Source organism: Cetorhinus maximus, chromosome 9 (genome assembly GCF_964194155.1).
Source record: "Cetorhinus maximus chromosome 9, sCetMax3.hap1.1, whole genome shotgun sequence".
In the NCBI taxonomy this organism is placed as follows: domain Eukaryota; kingdom Metazoa; phylum Chordata; class Chondrichthyes; order Lamniformes; family Cetorhinidae; genus Cetorhinus; species Cetorhinus maximus.
In genome coordinates this window covers 34,063,176-34,076,289 of record NC_135887.1, presented here as the reverse complement: position 1 = coordinate 34,076,289, position 13,114 = coordinate 34,063,176, and the positions used below count along the sequence as shown (strand labels likewise).

Genomic DNA, 13,114 nt, shown 5'->3' with positions numbered 1-13,114 from the left:
CATCGCTGCGTCAGAAAGGTACAGTGAATAGGCCACATGCTGGTTTTTAACCTAGAGCTCCATGTTTACACTGGGAACACAAGAACTGCAGAAGTATCCTAATGTTCTATATCAATTGAAAATGCCTGTATTAATTATCAGTGATGAGGTTTCATGTGCTAATACTCTCCCACTGTTTGGGACCTGGAACCCAGCTATTCCCTTCATGGAACAGTTGAAAGGAAGACTCGGTGCCTCTTCTACAGCCAGAAGTAGTTTTGTAAACATACATGTTTATTATTTATAGATGGCTTTATACAAAGTTCCTTAATGACCTGAAGCCTGGGGATTGCATATAATATTACTTCCAAAACAGCAGGATTAAGTTCATGGTATTATTCTAACCAACTTTGCATCTGCTTGTTTGACAGAGATGATGTTTTCATTGCAGGATTAGAGTGATATAATCTTCTTGACTGAAGGACATATTACTTTCCATTACACATAATTCTTAGGTCCCCCAGTTTCCAAGAGCTTTTGTATCTCATCACACAGATCTAGCCAATAGGATTGAACACACTTCCTTGCCATTTGTTGCAATTTTCTTTTGGCCACTCTGTCATTAGTAATGTCTCAGGAGAGGGATTCATTCTCTGGTGGAGATATGCTGAGCACTTTGCTTCAATAACTGGAACCATTTCCTTAGAGCGTGCTGTAAACCAATCTTTATCTCCTATCGTCTTTTTACCATAAGCTAAGATTGCAGCTGTATGGATATTTGTTCTGAATGCATTTTATGCTGCATTCACATTCAGAGGAGATGGAATCAATAACAAAACTTCTTTGAGATCTGCAATAAATTTGGAGCAACCTTTTGGTCTTTTTAATAAGTGGACAACAGCTTTTTTGGCACAGTGACATTTTATTAGCGAAAATTATTCTGAGATGGTCCTTCTATCTTGGCCTCTAGGGGCAGGACTTTCGGGTCATCGGGGGATGGCGATTGGGCCCAGGAGTGGCTGGGTAACTGCCAGCCAGCGTGAAAGGCATGCTGAGAAGCTCAGCACTGCCGGGTGGCGGCAGGAGGAGGGCGAGTGCAAAAAATCTGCGCATGTGTGGGGGAACGCGCACTGAAAGCTCCCCGAGGGCACAGAGCTGCCTCAGGGAGCTGAAGAATCTTAAAATCAAAAATAAAGATTTTGAAAATCAGAAAAAAATGTCCCCACACAGGACTCACTCACACCAACGGAAACATAATAAAAATGATGTCAAAACATTTTTTTCATGAACCTCAGAAACTTCATCCCGCCCGTGGATGAGGTTTCCTCAAAAATGCAAAGGCCGCCTGGCCGATTCGCACGCCCGCCAACAGTAAGGTTGGATGGGCAGCGAAAAATAGCAGTTAATTAATACTTCAATTGCCTTACTAAGCCTCTTAATTGTCGGCGGGCATGTTGCCGACTCTTGCACAGATGCGCCAACCAAACTTTTTTGCGAGCGTGCGATGAAGTGGGGATGCTCACCCGACATCATCGTGCACGATTTCACGCTCGGGTGTGTCGGGCGTGTGCCCACACACCAAGCGGAAAGTCCTGCCCTAGGTGTGGGACTTGGTTCTTAGACAGGCTGCAAACATACCCTGGTATCTGCTGAACACTTGTTATTAGTACAACATCGAAACAGGTTACAGAGTAGGCACGTAGCTCTTAGGCACGATTACAACCTCATCTAAGATACTCTAGCATATGACTGACTTGTGTCAGTGGTACATCGTATCATATATTACATCATATATTAACATATACCATCCGTTAACACTTTATACTACACCTCGCCCCAAGTATACTATCCTACTTTTTAGCAACGGCCAGGATTTATTCTGCATACCAGCATCGGCCATGACCGGTGGCGTGTGCAGACAATATGGCGCGATCACTTCCACGATGGCATGAAATCGTCCATCGTCCGCTCAGCCCGCCGATGGCAGGCCACGTTTCCTGCCATTGGACATCAGGAGCCTCACTGTAATACATCTGCATATCATTATTAGGCCAGCCCGTCGGAATCGTCCAGCCACCACCCCCCCCCCCCCCACCCCCCCCACCCCACCCCCCCTGAAGCTGGATCATCGGCAGGAAAACATGCCAAAGTGTTTCACAACAGCACATAAGTGACGTGCACCTGGCGGGCTGCACTTCACTCAGGACTTCAAGGTTTGTTTGCCTACCTTGCTTCAGTCAGCACTTGCAGTCGTCAGCACCAGGCATCGCAGACAGCACCGCATCACTTTTAGGGGGTCTCACAGCAGGACTCTACCTACCAGATCAGCCATCTGTGAGTGGCTTTTCACTGCTGCAGGACAAGGGCTGTGCTGGGGAAGGAGGGCAACCCTGGGTGTGTGTGGGGGCACATGTTGATTTGTGTAAGCGGCCTCAAGATGGTGGCTGAGGAGGTAGCCTCCATAGGAGATGAGGCAAGATGGAGATGTGAGGGTATGTGTGTGAGAATGGGTGGTGATGCCGCTTGAGCTGGCAGTGAGTGAGATGCCAGTGAATGTGTTATGGGCTTGAGTGTGTGAGTTTAGAGTGATGGAATGCCATTCCATGGCTGCATTGGATGGCCAACCTCTTCTGTGCAGCATTGGCACTGACCACCACTGCCACCGCCTCGATAGCCTGGTTGGTCATGCCGCTGCCCAACCTACAGCCAGAGCAGACTTAGAGGACATCGCGGCAGGCCTCCAAAGCGTCCAACAGGCGTTCCAGTGAAGCGTAATTAAATCTGGGAGCTGCAGCCTTTTTGCCTTTCGTGGACACCTTCCCTGCAGTAGTCATGGGCTGGAAGCACTGAGATGTGGTGCATGTGCCTGGACTTTAAATATAGCACCTGGCGTGATGAAGCAGTGAGGTGATGGATGGTTGAATGAGAGCCCGCCTACCATCAAAACGGCATGTTTCCTGGGAATGCATAACTATTGAAGTGGGTTTGGGATGTTACGGCATGAAAACCCGCCATTGCGGCCGGCAGGTGAAGTGTTGTTTTACCCGCCCACCAACGCACTTAGTGCAAATCTTGGATGATTCCACCCAACAGCATGAAACTATGACTTTAACTATTTACATTACATTTTAGTAACTCCCTTTGTACAACTACAGATTCTACTCGACTCCACTCCCACTCTTCCCCTCCCCATGTCACAATGCTGGGAGATTGAATCTCCCTCAGTATTCTCGGTCCTTAGGGAAAATGTCTTGGAGACATAAGAGTTTTCTTCTGCATCTGATAGGACATCATCATCTGCAGAATGGGACAACGCTATCAGCAGAGCTGGAAAGGTGAGTGTAGGTTTTAGAATGACTGAACTGCAAGGACAACAAAGACTTTTCAACAAAAGACTGATTCAAAGGAGAAGCCTGAAGCGAATGGACCTTTGGACCCTCTGGGATTAGAAGAGAAGGACTCAGGACACTCTGAGGAATGTGTTGCTCTCTGGAAGGACTCTGGGAAGAAGCTTCAGAAAAGGAACGATTTTCAACTTCAGGGAAGGCTGTCACAGCTGTATCATTGACTGCTGCATCAAAGACTGAAAAGATGCTGAAGATCTGAGATCTCAATGAATTTAGTTGATGAAGGAAAAAAATGACTGACTTCCTGTAAGACTGGCAGGAAAAGAAGAAGGGATGATTTCCCAATGATATTTCAGGAGAACTTCCTACTTTCTGTCGGCAGTGGTAAGACAGCCACACTTCTCTGTACGAGGTTGCTCCATTATCAGCAGTGGGACGCATTGCTGAGAACATGGAGACGAGACAGCCTCATCTTCTATAATGAGGCAAATTTCCTGTAGACAATCAACTCGGGGACAAGATCGCTGTAAAGGATTCTGCAGCTTTAGAAGTGCTAAAGATTCTGCCACAACTTCTGTGCTGACCTCTGTCATGTTATTATAATGATATAATATTAACTGTTATTTGCTGTATAAGACACAAGGCACCAAATCAATCATAAGGGATTGAGTTCAATTATTAAGAACAGTTACACATAGGTATAAGCTTCTAGGCATCAGAGCTGTGCATGTATGCTCTGCTCAAAGCAAAAGTGAAACTAAGACTAGATCACATTACACACTTCCTTTTAGTGATGCCATGCTGATATCCCTTAAAGGCATAATACAACATCCCCCTTTCTTTTTAAAGAAACTTTCCCCTCATCCAAAGAAGTATAACTATTTACAATTCATGTTCATGTTTAGTTACCATTGCATTAAGTGTATAGGATTGGTGAATCTATGAGTCTCTAAAATGTAGAGGTAATCTGTTGGTAACTATGTCTGGAGGTTTCTTTAATTGCCCACAGTGATCTGTGGGATTTTCATTCTTGGATATTGTTCCTGGTTGCATTTGGGATCTTATCCTCAATGCAATAGGACTGCACAGTGGTTGGGGAGCTGGAATGGACCTGATTTGTCCTTGGTTACATCTCAACATTGCACCTTTGTGTGTAAGGACTTCACAGGACCTTGGTTCTGAACAAATCCTCGTCACCTCGGCTGGTTACCATGTACCTTCTGTGGGGTCCTGGATGTGAACTTGCTGTTCAAACTGTAAACTTGGAAATTCTGTATCCACATTTTTATCATGCATGTTGGTCATCTTCTCTGGTAGTTGTAAAAGTTACTCTCTAGTTTGTGAGAGAGTAGAAAGGGTAAGGGCAAGCATTCCACCCCCCCATGCTGGGCAGTCTTGGTATCTATGCTACTTTGTTTGGTGGGCTTTCGTATGGGTGGGGCCACTGCCTGTGGGCCTACCCATTCTACAGAGTCTTGTGAAGCCTTGATGTCACCTTGAATTATAGCCTGGTTGAATGCTCAGTGCTTGGTCTGCCTCACATACTAGACCATTTGATCCAATGTAAGATCATCTTTTGTCTGCAGAAAGTTGGAGAGTTCCTCATCCTGAGCACCCATGACTATACGATCATGGAGCAGCTCATTCTTCAGCAACCTATATCTGCAAGAAATTGCTAGGCGATTTAGCTCGCTAAGGAATAATTCAATTGATTCCCCAGGTTGTTGCGAGCATCGGTTAAAATGTGCTCTTTCAATGACTAAATTTTGCTTGTGCCAAAATAATGGAAAAAGGCTTTAATAAAGGAACCAAAATCTGCGGTGAACAGAGGAGAAGGTCCTCTGCTACTGGGCCTACTGCCTGAATGAAGGAGCTAACTTGGAGATTTTGCTCCTTCTTGTGAAGGCCTGACACTGCTCGGTACTGGAGAAAATGGCATTTTCATAACTCCCACTGTTGGCCTCTCTGTGGGCCCTCTATGCAGTAAAATGGGGGTGGTGGGTGGGTGCAAGGGCAGGGGTTGTTCACCAGGTACGGTCATTGTCACTTCTCTCCAGTGTGCCTCCTTTGTCCGCCAAAATTTCTCCAGCTGCTTTCCAAGATTTCTTCACTCTGTTTGGTCCTTCAATAACACCGATATGTCTTTTACAATAATGCCAACATCTTCTGAGCTGCCACCATGTTCTGGGATTGGGTCCTTCGTTCTTGGACTCTAGACATGAGACTTGGTTCTTAGATTCTTAGGCAGACTGTAGACATACTCTGGTATCTGTTTAACACTTGTTTATTAGTACTGCTTCTCTCTACCTCACTACCTCTCTCCTGAGAGTCTAACACATGACTGAGTGAAGTCAGTGGTACATCATCAGCTATGTCATGCATTAGCATATCCCATCTGTTAACCCTGTATAGTACAAAAGATTTATTTTCTGAGTTGCAATCTGCCCTGAGTATGAAGAACACCCTGTAGATGCTTTCTGCAGATGGTAGTTCACTCTGGTTAGTGCCAGGATCCAGGGCTGTGTCTGTGAAACCTTCTGGTGGTGAGGCCTTTGAAGTAAGTGTTGTAATGCACAGCAAGTGCAGACTGCTCCCTGTATCTGAACTTTTTTCCTATTGTCAATCACTTTTCCCATTCAGTAGTGGCCAATGCAAAGCAGCCAATTTCCATTACCTGAGCGGACTCAGATGATAGGAAATTAACATTGAACAGCAAGATGTGGGTCAAGTAAATGTGCTTTCTGAGCACACTGCTGTATCACAATGAGACCTGGACTATCTACAGCAAGCATGAGAGAAGGCTAAATTCTTTGCGCGCACACAATCTCTGCCATATTCTAAATATTAACGGAAGGACAATGCTCTTGACACCAATGAACATGAAGAAGCAAAGTTGTCAAGTTTAATAACTTCTCAAACCCATGCACCTCTGCTGGCCTGAATGTTGATGTCAGATGGAATTATGGGTGAATTCCAAAGCATCTCCTGTGTGGCAAATTTGCTGAAGCTTCAAATCCACTGGACTAGCCTGGTCTCAGATATAGAAGCATTTGCAAGTAGGACTTTGACAGCCTTTCTCCTTCCAGCCGGTTTGCAAAAATATATGAGATGAAAGGTTTTTCAGAGGCACTTCCCAATGATACAACATCAGTAACAGAAATGGTGATTTGTGTGTAATCATTTTCTGTCCAGAGCTTACTGCAACAAGATGCCACAGGAAGGAGTATATGACACCAAGTGACTGATTTTAACCCCATCTGCCCAATGGAAGCCAGGAGGTGGGCAGTTAAAATCACCCAGGACCTAAGTTGGAGCTGGTTTTCCATGAGTGTCCAACTGAGCAGTCAGCAAAGGCAGATTTGGTAGGCTTCTTTCTACCACTGGCATGCTGAGTCCTGAATGTGTCATTGTGACCTGACAGTGAATTTACTCAGCAAATTTACTGAGTGGGTTCCTGGCAGGACCAACCCAGCAAGGAAGTGGAATGTGGCCACAAGAGGCTCAAAAAGGTAAGTTTAATTTTCTTTTTTGCTTTGACTATGGGGAGGAAGAGGGGGGTGCTCCTCTAGGTCCTTCAAGGAAAACTTAGTACTATCTTATCACCCCAAATACCACCACTCTATCTCCCAAACATCCCCGATCATGGACAATCCCATATTATGGTCTAGCTGCTAAACCCACGATTGAGTTGCTGTTGATTGTCAGTCTCTGACCTGCTTACTTTGCTGCTACCCAAGAAGATTGAGGAATTTCTAACTGCCCAACTGCTGTCCATGCATTGCAAACCCATAGCCTACACACTGATCACGTGCTGTCCACTTGCTGCCCACACACTGCCAACACACTGATCCATGCTGCCAACACACTGCCAACACACTGCCTACTCACTGCCCACACGCTGCCCAGCTGCACATGTATTGGACTGGAGTTAAAATTGGAGCCTTCTGTTCTCAAGCAAGTTTGAATCATCAGTTTTACAGAATAAAAATTTTAAACAAGAAGCATCTGAGATACACTGCTAAATGTGCCTTTATGCTTTATAGATTTACATGGACTATTGAGCAGATTAGTTGCTTGAATTATTTATACACACTGCAGGATGCGGCTATCAATACCAGAGTCACACTACTCTGTGGCATTATGTGCAGAGCCAACAAACATCCTGGCTGCTTTCTCTAATCATCTTGGCTAAGACAGCATATAGCATGGAAAACAATAGTGCCAGAGGGACTATGGAGGTTGGTGCAGAGCATTGGCCTGACATTTGATACAGATGAGCAGCTTGAAGTGAGTCTGTGCATATATTGTGATGAAATAAAATGACAGATAATATAGCCACTCTGGAGTCAAGTGCTTCCCATACTGTCTGCTTTATTATATTAACACAGCCATTGATTGGCATCATATATCACACACTGCCTTGGGAATTATTCTCACACACAGCTCTACAAGAAATGAAAGACGTGATTAGATTCTCATGAACACCGACATGATGCTGGGTGTACTGTCTCTCTGCAGACAGGCTCCCCTCATCTCCAAGCACATTTTAAAACTTACCTCTGAACTCCTTTATCTTCTGCTCCAATTTATCTTTCCAATCCTCACCCCCAATCCCACTCCTTTTCCTAAATGTACCAACTCTTCTGTTGCAGTAAGTTCCCTCTGGTACTCCTTACAAGTATTCCTTCTGAACTTATTAGTGAATCTCATTGGCTGTTTGGCTGTGGGGGGCAGTGCAGCTGGTTTGATACTGTTCTCACCTTAACGATAACACTCTCTAACAAGGGTGGAAAACAAGCAGGAAACAGTGGGGAGGTGAAACCCTAGATAACATTCCTCTCTCTGACCCACATGTGCTGAGATTAAATGCCATCCCCCATTCCTCATCGCAGCTGAAATCAACTAACTCAACATGGACTGGGAATCCAACTTGGGACCTCCCTGATAAAAGCAAAATACTGCGGATGCTGTAAATCTGAAATGAAAACAGAAAATGCTGGAAAAGCTCAGCAGGCGCTGACAACATCTGTGGAGAGGAAAAAAAACAGAGTTAACGTTTCGAGTTCGGACTCAAAACATTAACTCTGTTGTTTTTCTTTCCACATATGCTGTTAGACCTGCTGAGTTTTTCCAGCATTTTCTGTTTTTGTTTGGGACCTCCCAGGCCTGGCTCATTTCCCCAATGAGCAATGCATCTGAGGCCCCCAAGAGCAACTGTGTTTTAGTGCCCTGCAAAATCACAAATGATTTATACTTGTTGGCAATATTAATGGACAGAGGTTTAACATGTTCATAGAATTACAAAATATTTACAGCACACAAAAAGCTAACTCAGCTGAAATGGTACATGCCAGTGTTTATGGTCCACACAAATGCTCCTCCCGTCCTACTTCATCTAACCTTATCTGCATATCCTTCTAGCTTGTGAACTATTGTTATATCCAAAATGTTAGCCCATTTATCGTGTGTATTTAATGCCTCCATTACAATAGGGGACAGAACAAGGTCATACGAGTGCATTAAGTGCATGTTCGCTGATATCTGTAACAGTAATCTGCAGGCTCTCTTGCCTGCCTGGCACTGTGGACAGCATGTTGTAAATCCACAGACAAAATAATGACACACTGCCTGACTCTGGGGGCTGCAGACACTTTAGCTTTATGGAATGTCACATAAGACATTCAAAGGCCGGTTCCAACCCTCCAAGCAGAAAAGTGGACAGGCCAAGCAGTTAGGATGGCCCCAGCGACTTACCATCCTTCAATCCCACTGCCTTCCTGCAGATTGTAATTTTAGCCTATATTTTAGAGTGGGTAACTTGGGCTCCGACGCGATCATCAGGATTTCTGACTGCAATTTTAACCTGAAGACTGGCTGGGTGAACAATGCGGCAAGAGGAATGGGGCCAGAAGAGGAATTTGCAAAACAAAAAATAAAAAATACCTGGAAAAACTCAGCAGGTCTGGCAGCATCGGCGGAGAAGAGTACAGTTGACTTTTCGAGTCCTCATGATCCTTCAACAGAACTAGGTAAAAATAGGAGAGGGGTGAAATATAAGCTGGTTTAAGGTGGTGGGGGGGTGGGGGGAGAGAGAGAGAGAGAAGCAGGGGGGTGGCTGTTGGGGCAAGCAAGCAGTGATAGGAGGAGATAGCCAAAAGATGTCACAGACAAAAGAACAAAGAGGTGTTGAAGGTGGTGATATCTAAAAGAATGTGCTAATTAAGAATGGATAGCAGGACAAGCAAGGTAGCTCTAGTGGGGGTGGGGTGAAATAAGACTAAAGGGGCGTAAAAGGTATAGATAAATGATGGTGGAATACATTAAAAATAATGGAAATAGGTGGGAAAAGAAAAATCTATATAAATTATTGGAAAAAACAAGGAGGAGGGGGAAGAAACGGAAAGGGGGTGGGGATGGAGGAGGGAGTTTAAGATCTAAAATTGTTGAACTCAATATTCAGTCCGGAAGGCTGTAAAGTGCCTAGTTATCTCTGTGAGGAATTTGCAAACCTAATCCCCAACCACCTACATGAATGCCAGGGACAGTTCCTTCAGATTCCTACTGGAGTGACCCTGCGACCCAAAAACCCTTACCCATTAGCCGGTAACACTGTCCACTATGATCAGGAGATAAAGGAGATCAGAGATCAAGCAGTTAAAATCTCCTGGCCGGGTCTCACACTGCAGAGGATTGGATAGTTTGCTCCTTCCTCCCTCCCCTAGGAGATAAAATCAGCCCTTCATTTTATTTCTGAGCAGAGCATTACAGCAATTATATTCAATGTGCCTTGACTGACCAATGCATATATATTCACTTTGAAAGGGCCATAATTTCCTGGAAACTTTTTCCACCTATCCACCTGTGGTGACGTTTTTTGTACGTCAGGGGGATTCCTGCAGGATTCTTGTATTACTATTGTGCCCTATTGTAGTAAATGGGAAGGCCATTTACTGTGGTGAAAGTGACTCGGGAGTATTAGGCATTGTCCTTCTCCTGGATTTGAAGGGTGGAGATGGCACATGAGTAGGAATCTACTCTTCCTCATTCATCCAACACTTGGAGTGTGAAGGGGTGTGTGTGAACATTGGGGACAGAGTCAGGTATGCTCCAGAGATAGCTGGGTGCTTCATCCCATTGCTCATTATGTTGAGAAACCTCTCTGGGAACCATTTCTAATTTATTGCAAACAATTCTGCCCAGCTTGCTCCAATAGCATCAGTGGAACGATGTTTGCTGTGAGCAGCTGTAGATCCTGTTATAGGGCCCAAAGGGAATCAACCCACCTCAAGTACCACTATAGATGAGAGAGCATGCTGCCCATATTCCCAGGAGTTGGGATAGGATCAACAGACCAAAGGGCCAAAATAATCCTCCCTGTTGTACTTCCATTCCCTAAAGAGGAATTTTCAGGCTCGGAATCTGAGACAAATATGTTAAAGATTTATTGGATAATATCATACTCTGTAATTTACAAATCCTCCCCCTCCCTATCTCTCTAGCCACCACTGCCCTACAACTCTCTGAGATCTCTGTGCTGCTCCAATTCTGCCCTCTTAAGTATCCCTGACTTTAATCGCTTTACCATTGGCAGCTATGTCTTCAGCTGCCAAGGCCAGAAGCTCAAGAATTCCCTCAATCTCCCTGTCTCTCCATCTCTCTGTTCTCCTTTAAGACAGTTCTTAAAACCTACCTTTATGACCAATTTTTAGTCACCTGTCATAAAATCTCTTTATACAGTTCAATGTCAATTTTTGTCTGATTTCCCTCCAGTGAAACACCTTAGAATGTTTTGCTACTTCAAAGAAGCTCTAAAAATGTAAGTTATTGTTGTACAATAAATTTGTGGGGAAATACTTAGATGAGTGCAGCTCCAACAACACTCAAGAAGCTTGACACCATCCAGGATAAAGCAGCCCGCTTGATTGTCAGCCCATCCACCACTTAAACAATCACTCCCTCCACCATCAATGCACAGTGGTAGCAGTTTGCACCATTCACAAGATGCAGCAACTCACCAAGGCTCCTTCGACAGCACCTACCAAACCCGCGATCTCTGACACCAAGCAGGACAAGGGCAGCAGATACATGGGAACGGCATCAACTGGAAGCCACTCACCATCCTGATCTGGAAATATATCGCAGTTCCTTCACTGTCGCTGGGCCAAAATCCTAGAACTCCCTCCCTAACAGCACTGTGGATGTACCTACACCACATGGACTGCAACGGTTCAAGAAGGCAGCTCGCCACCACCTTCTCAAGGGCAACTAGGGTTGGGCAATAGCCCACATCCCATGAAAGGATTTTTTTTAAAATGGAAGTATTCCTTTCGGCTGTCCTTCCCTTTTTAAGGAATTTACCCCATAGTATTGAAATCAGGCAATCTCATCTACTTTCTGATGTATAAGGCTAATAATGAAGTGCACTGTCATTTCTCATCTCTTCCATTGTTGCCTGCAGACTGCAGAAAGTTGCAGGTTGCAGCATTGATAATTTCCCTTCACGGTACACCAGCCTTGCTTTGCAGTAAATGAGTCCCAGACCAGCTGTGTGACAATCTTTATTAAAACTTTCTTTACCTGCCAGAAAGTTGCATGAAGATTTGCTTTCGTTTTATCATTAATGTTTTCTCATGCGACACCACAATGCCATTGTATTTTGGTCTACCTCAGCTGGTAATGTTATGCTTGACTGCTTTTTGGCCTCTAGCCAGTTGCTCTCTACCCATTTGTAAAATGTGCCTTAGGTATTGAGAAATCAGAGTGATCCTTTGCCTCCATCAGCCTTCAGGATGGGGGGAGGGCAATGAACAAGGAGACACAGATACAATGCAGGTTGACAGAATGTTAACAAATCTCTCTCAGGTGGTTTTCAGACAATTGCCCTTTATTTTTTTTTACCAGACTGAGTATTGCAAATGCCTCATTTAAAAACAGTGTCAGAAAACAGCTGTCCGAACAAGGGCCAGGTGTAACTCCATTTGCAACACAATTGTGGATTTGATTAGGATTGTATCCATCAGAATAAAATCAGCTCACTTCAAAAACAGTGAGGCATATACATTTACCCTTGCTGAACGTGGCAAATGATCAGATGCAGATGGTTTCTGTCAGATCTAATTTCAACTCCACTTGGTTGCTGCAAGGTCATACATGATGTCTCCCAGTTTCACAACATTTCACTGGCATCCACCAAGAATGACAGACCTTTCATTTATGTTATTACCAGTCCACATGTTTTACAGTCTTGGTGTTAATGGATCAAGAATCAACACCAATAAACTGACTTGACTACAGTCAATCAGGCAAACAAAGTGCCTGACATTGAGACATTCATTTCTTGGGAGGAAAGGGCTAATCACTGTTAGTGAAGCACACAAAGGAAGAGTCAGCTACAGGTTACCTCAGTGCATACAATTCAGGAGAGGCCATTGGTCCCCAACGCCTCCATGCTTCTCCTCCAACCTCTCCACTGTTAATGAAGGATCCACCCCCGCTCCCCTGCCTCCTGACCCCCCGACCCCCCCACACCCCCCCGACCCCCCCACTGCCACTTGGGAGGCTGCTGGCAAACCCAACATTTGTAACAGTTGATTTAGGGCCAGAAAGGTTGAGTGATTAACACTTCTCACCTCATTAAAAGGATACTTATGCTTGTAATGACAAAACTTTTCTTCTGTGGTGAGTTTAGTTTGTATCTACTGTGCAAATACAGCAACCTCACGCCATTCAATGCATTTCAACGGTGGGATAAAATGGGAGGCGTTGTTTTCACAAAGCTAACGGCAGAG

The 13,114-nt window shown here is 44.6% G+C and overlaps 1 long non-coding RNA gene across 2 annotated transcripts in view; it reads left to right on the top strand.

The window, feature by feature from the left end:
- The window catches only part of LOC144684183 (uncharacterized), a 205,761-nt gene that overhangs the window by 121,569 nt on the left and 71,078 nt on the right, over window positions 1–13,114 (top strand). The window lies entirely within an intron of this gene.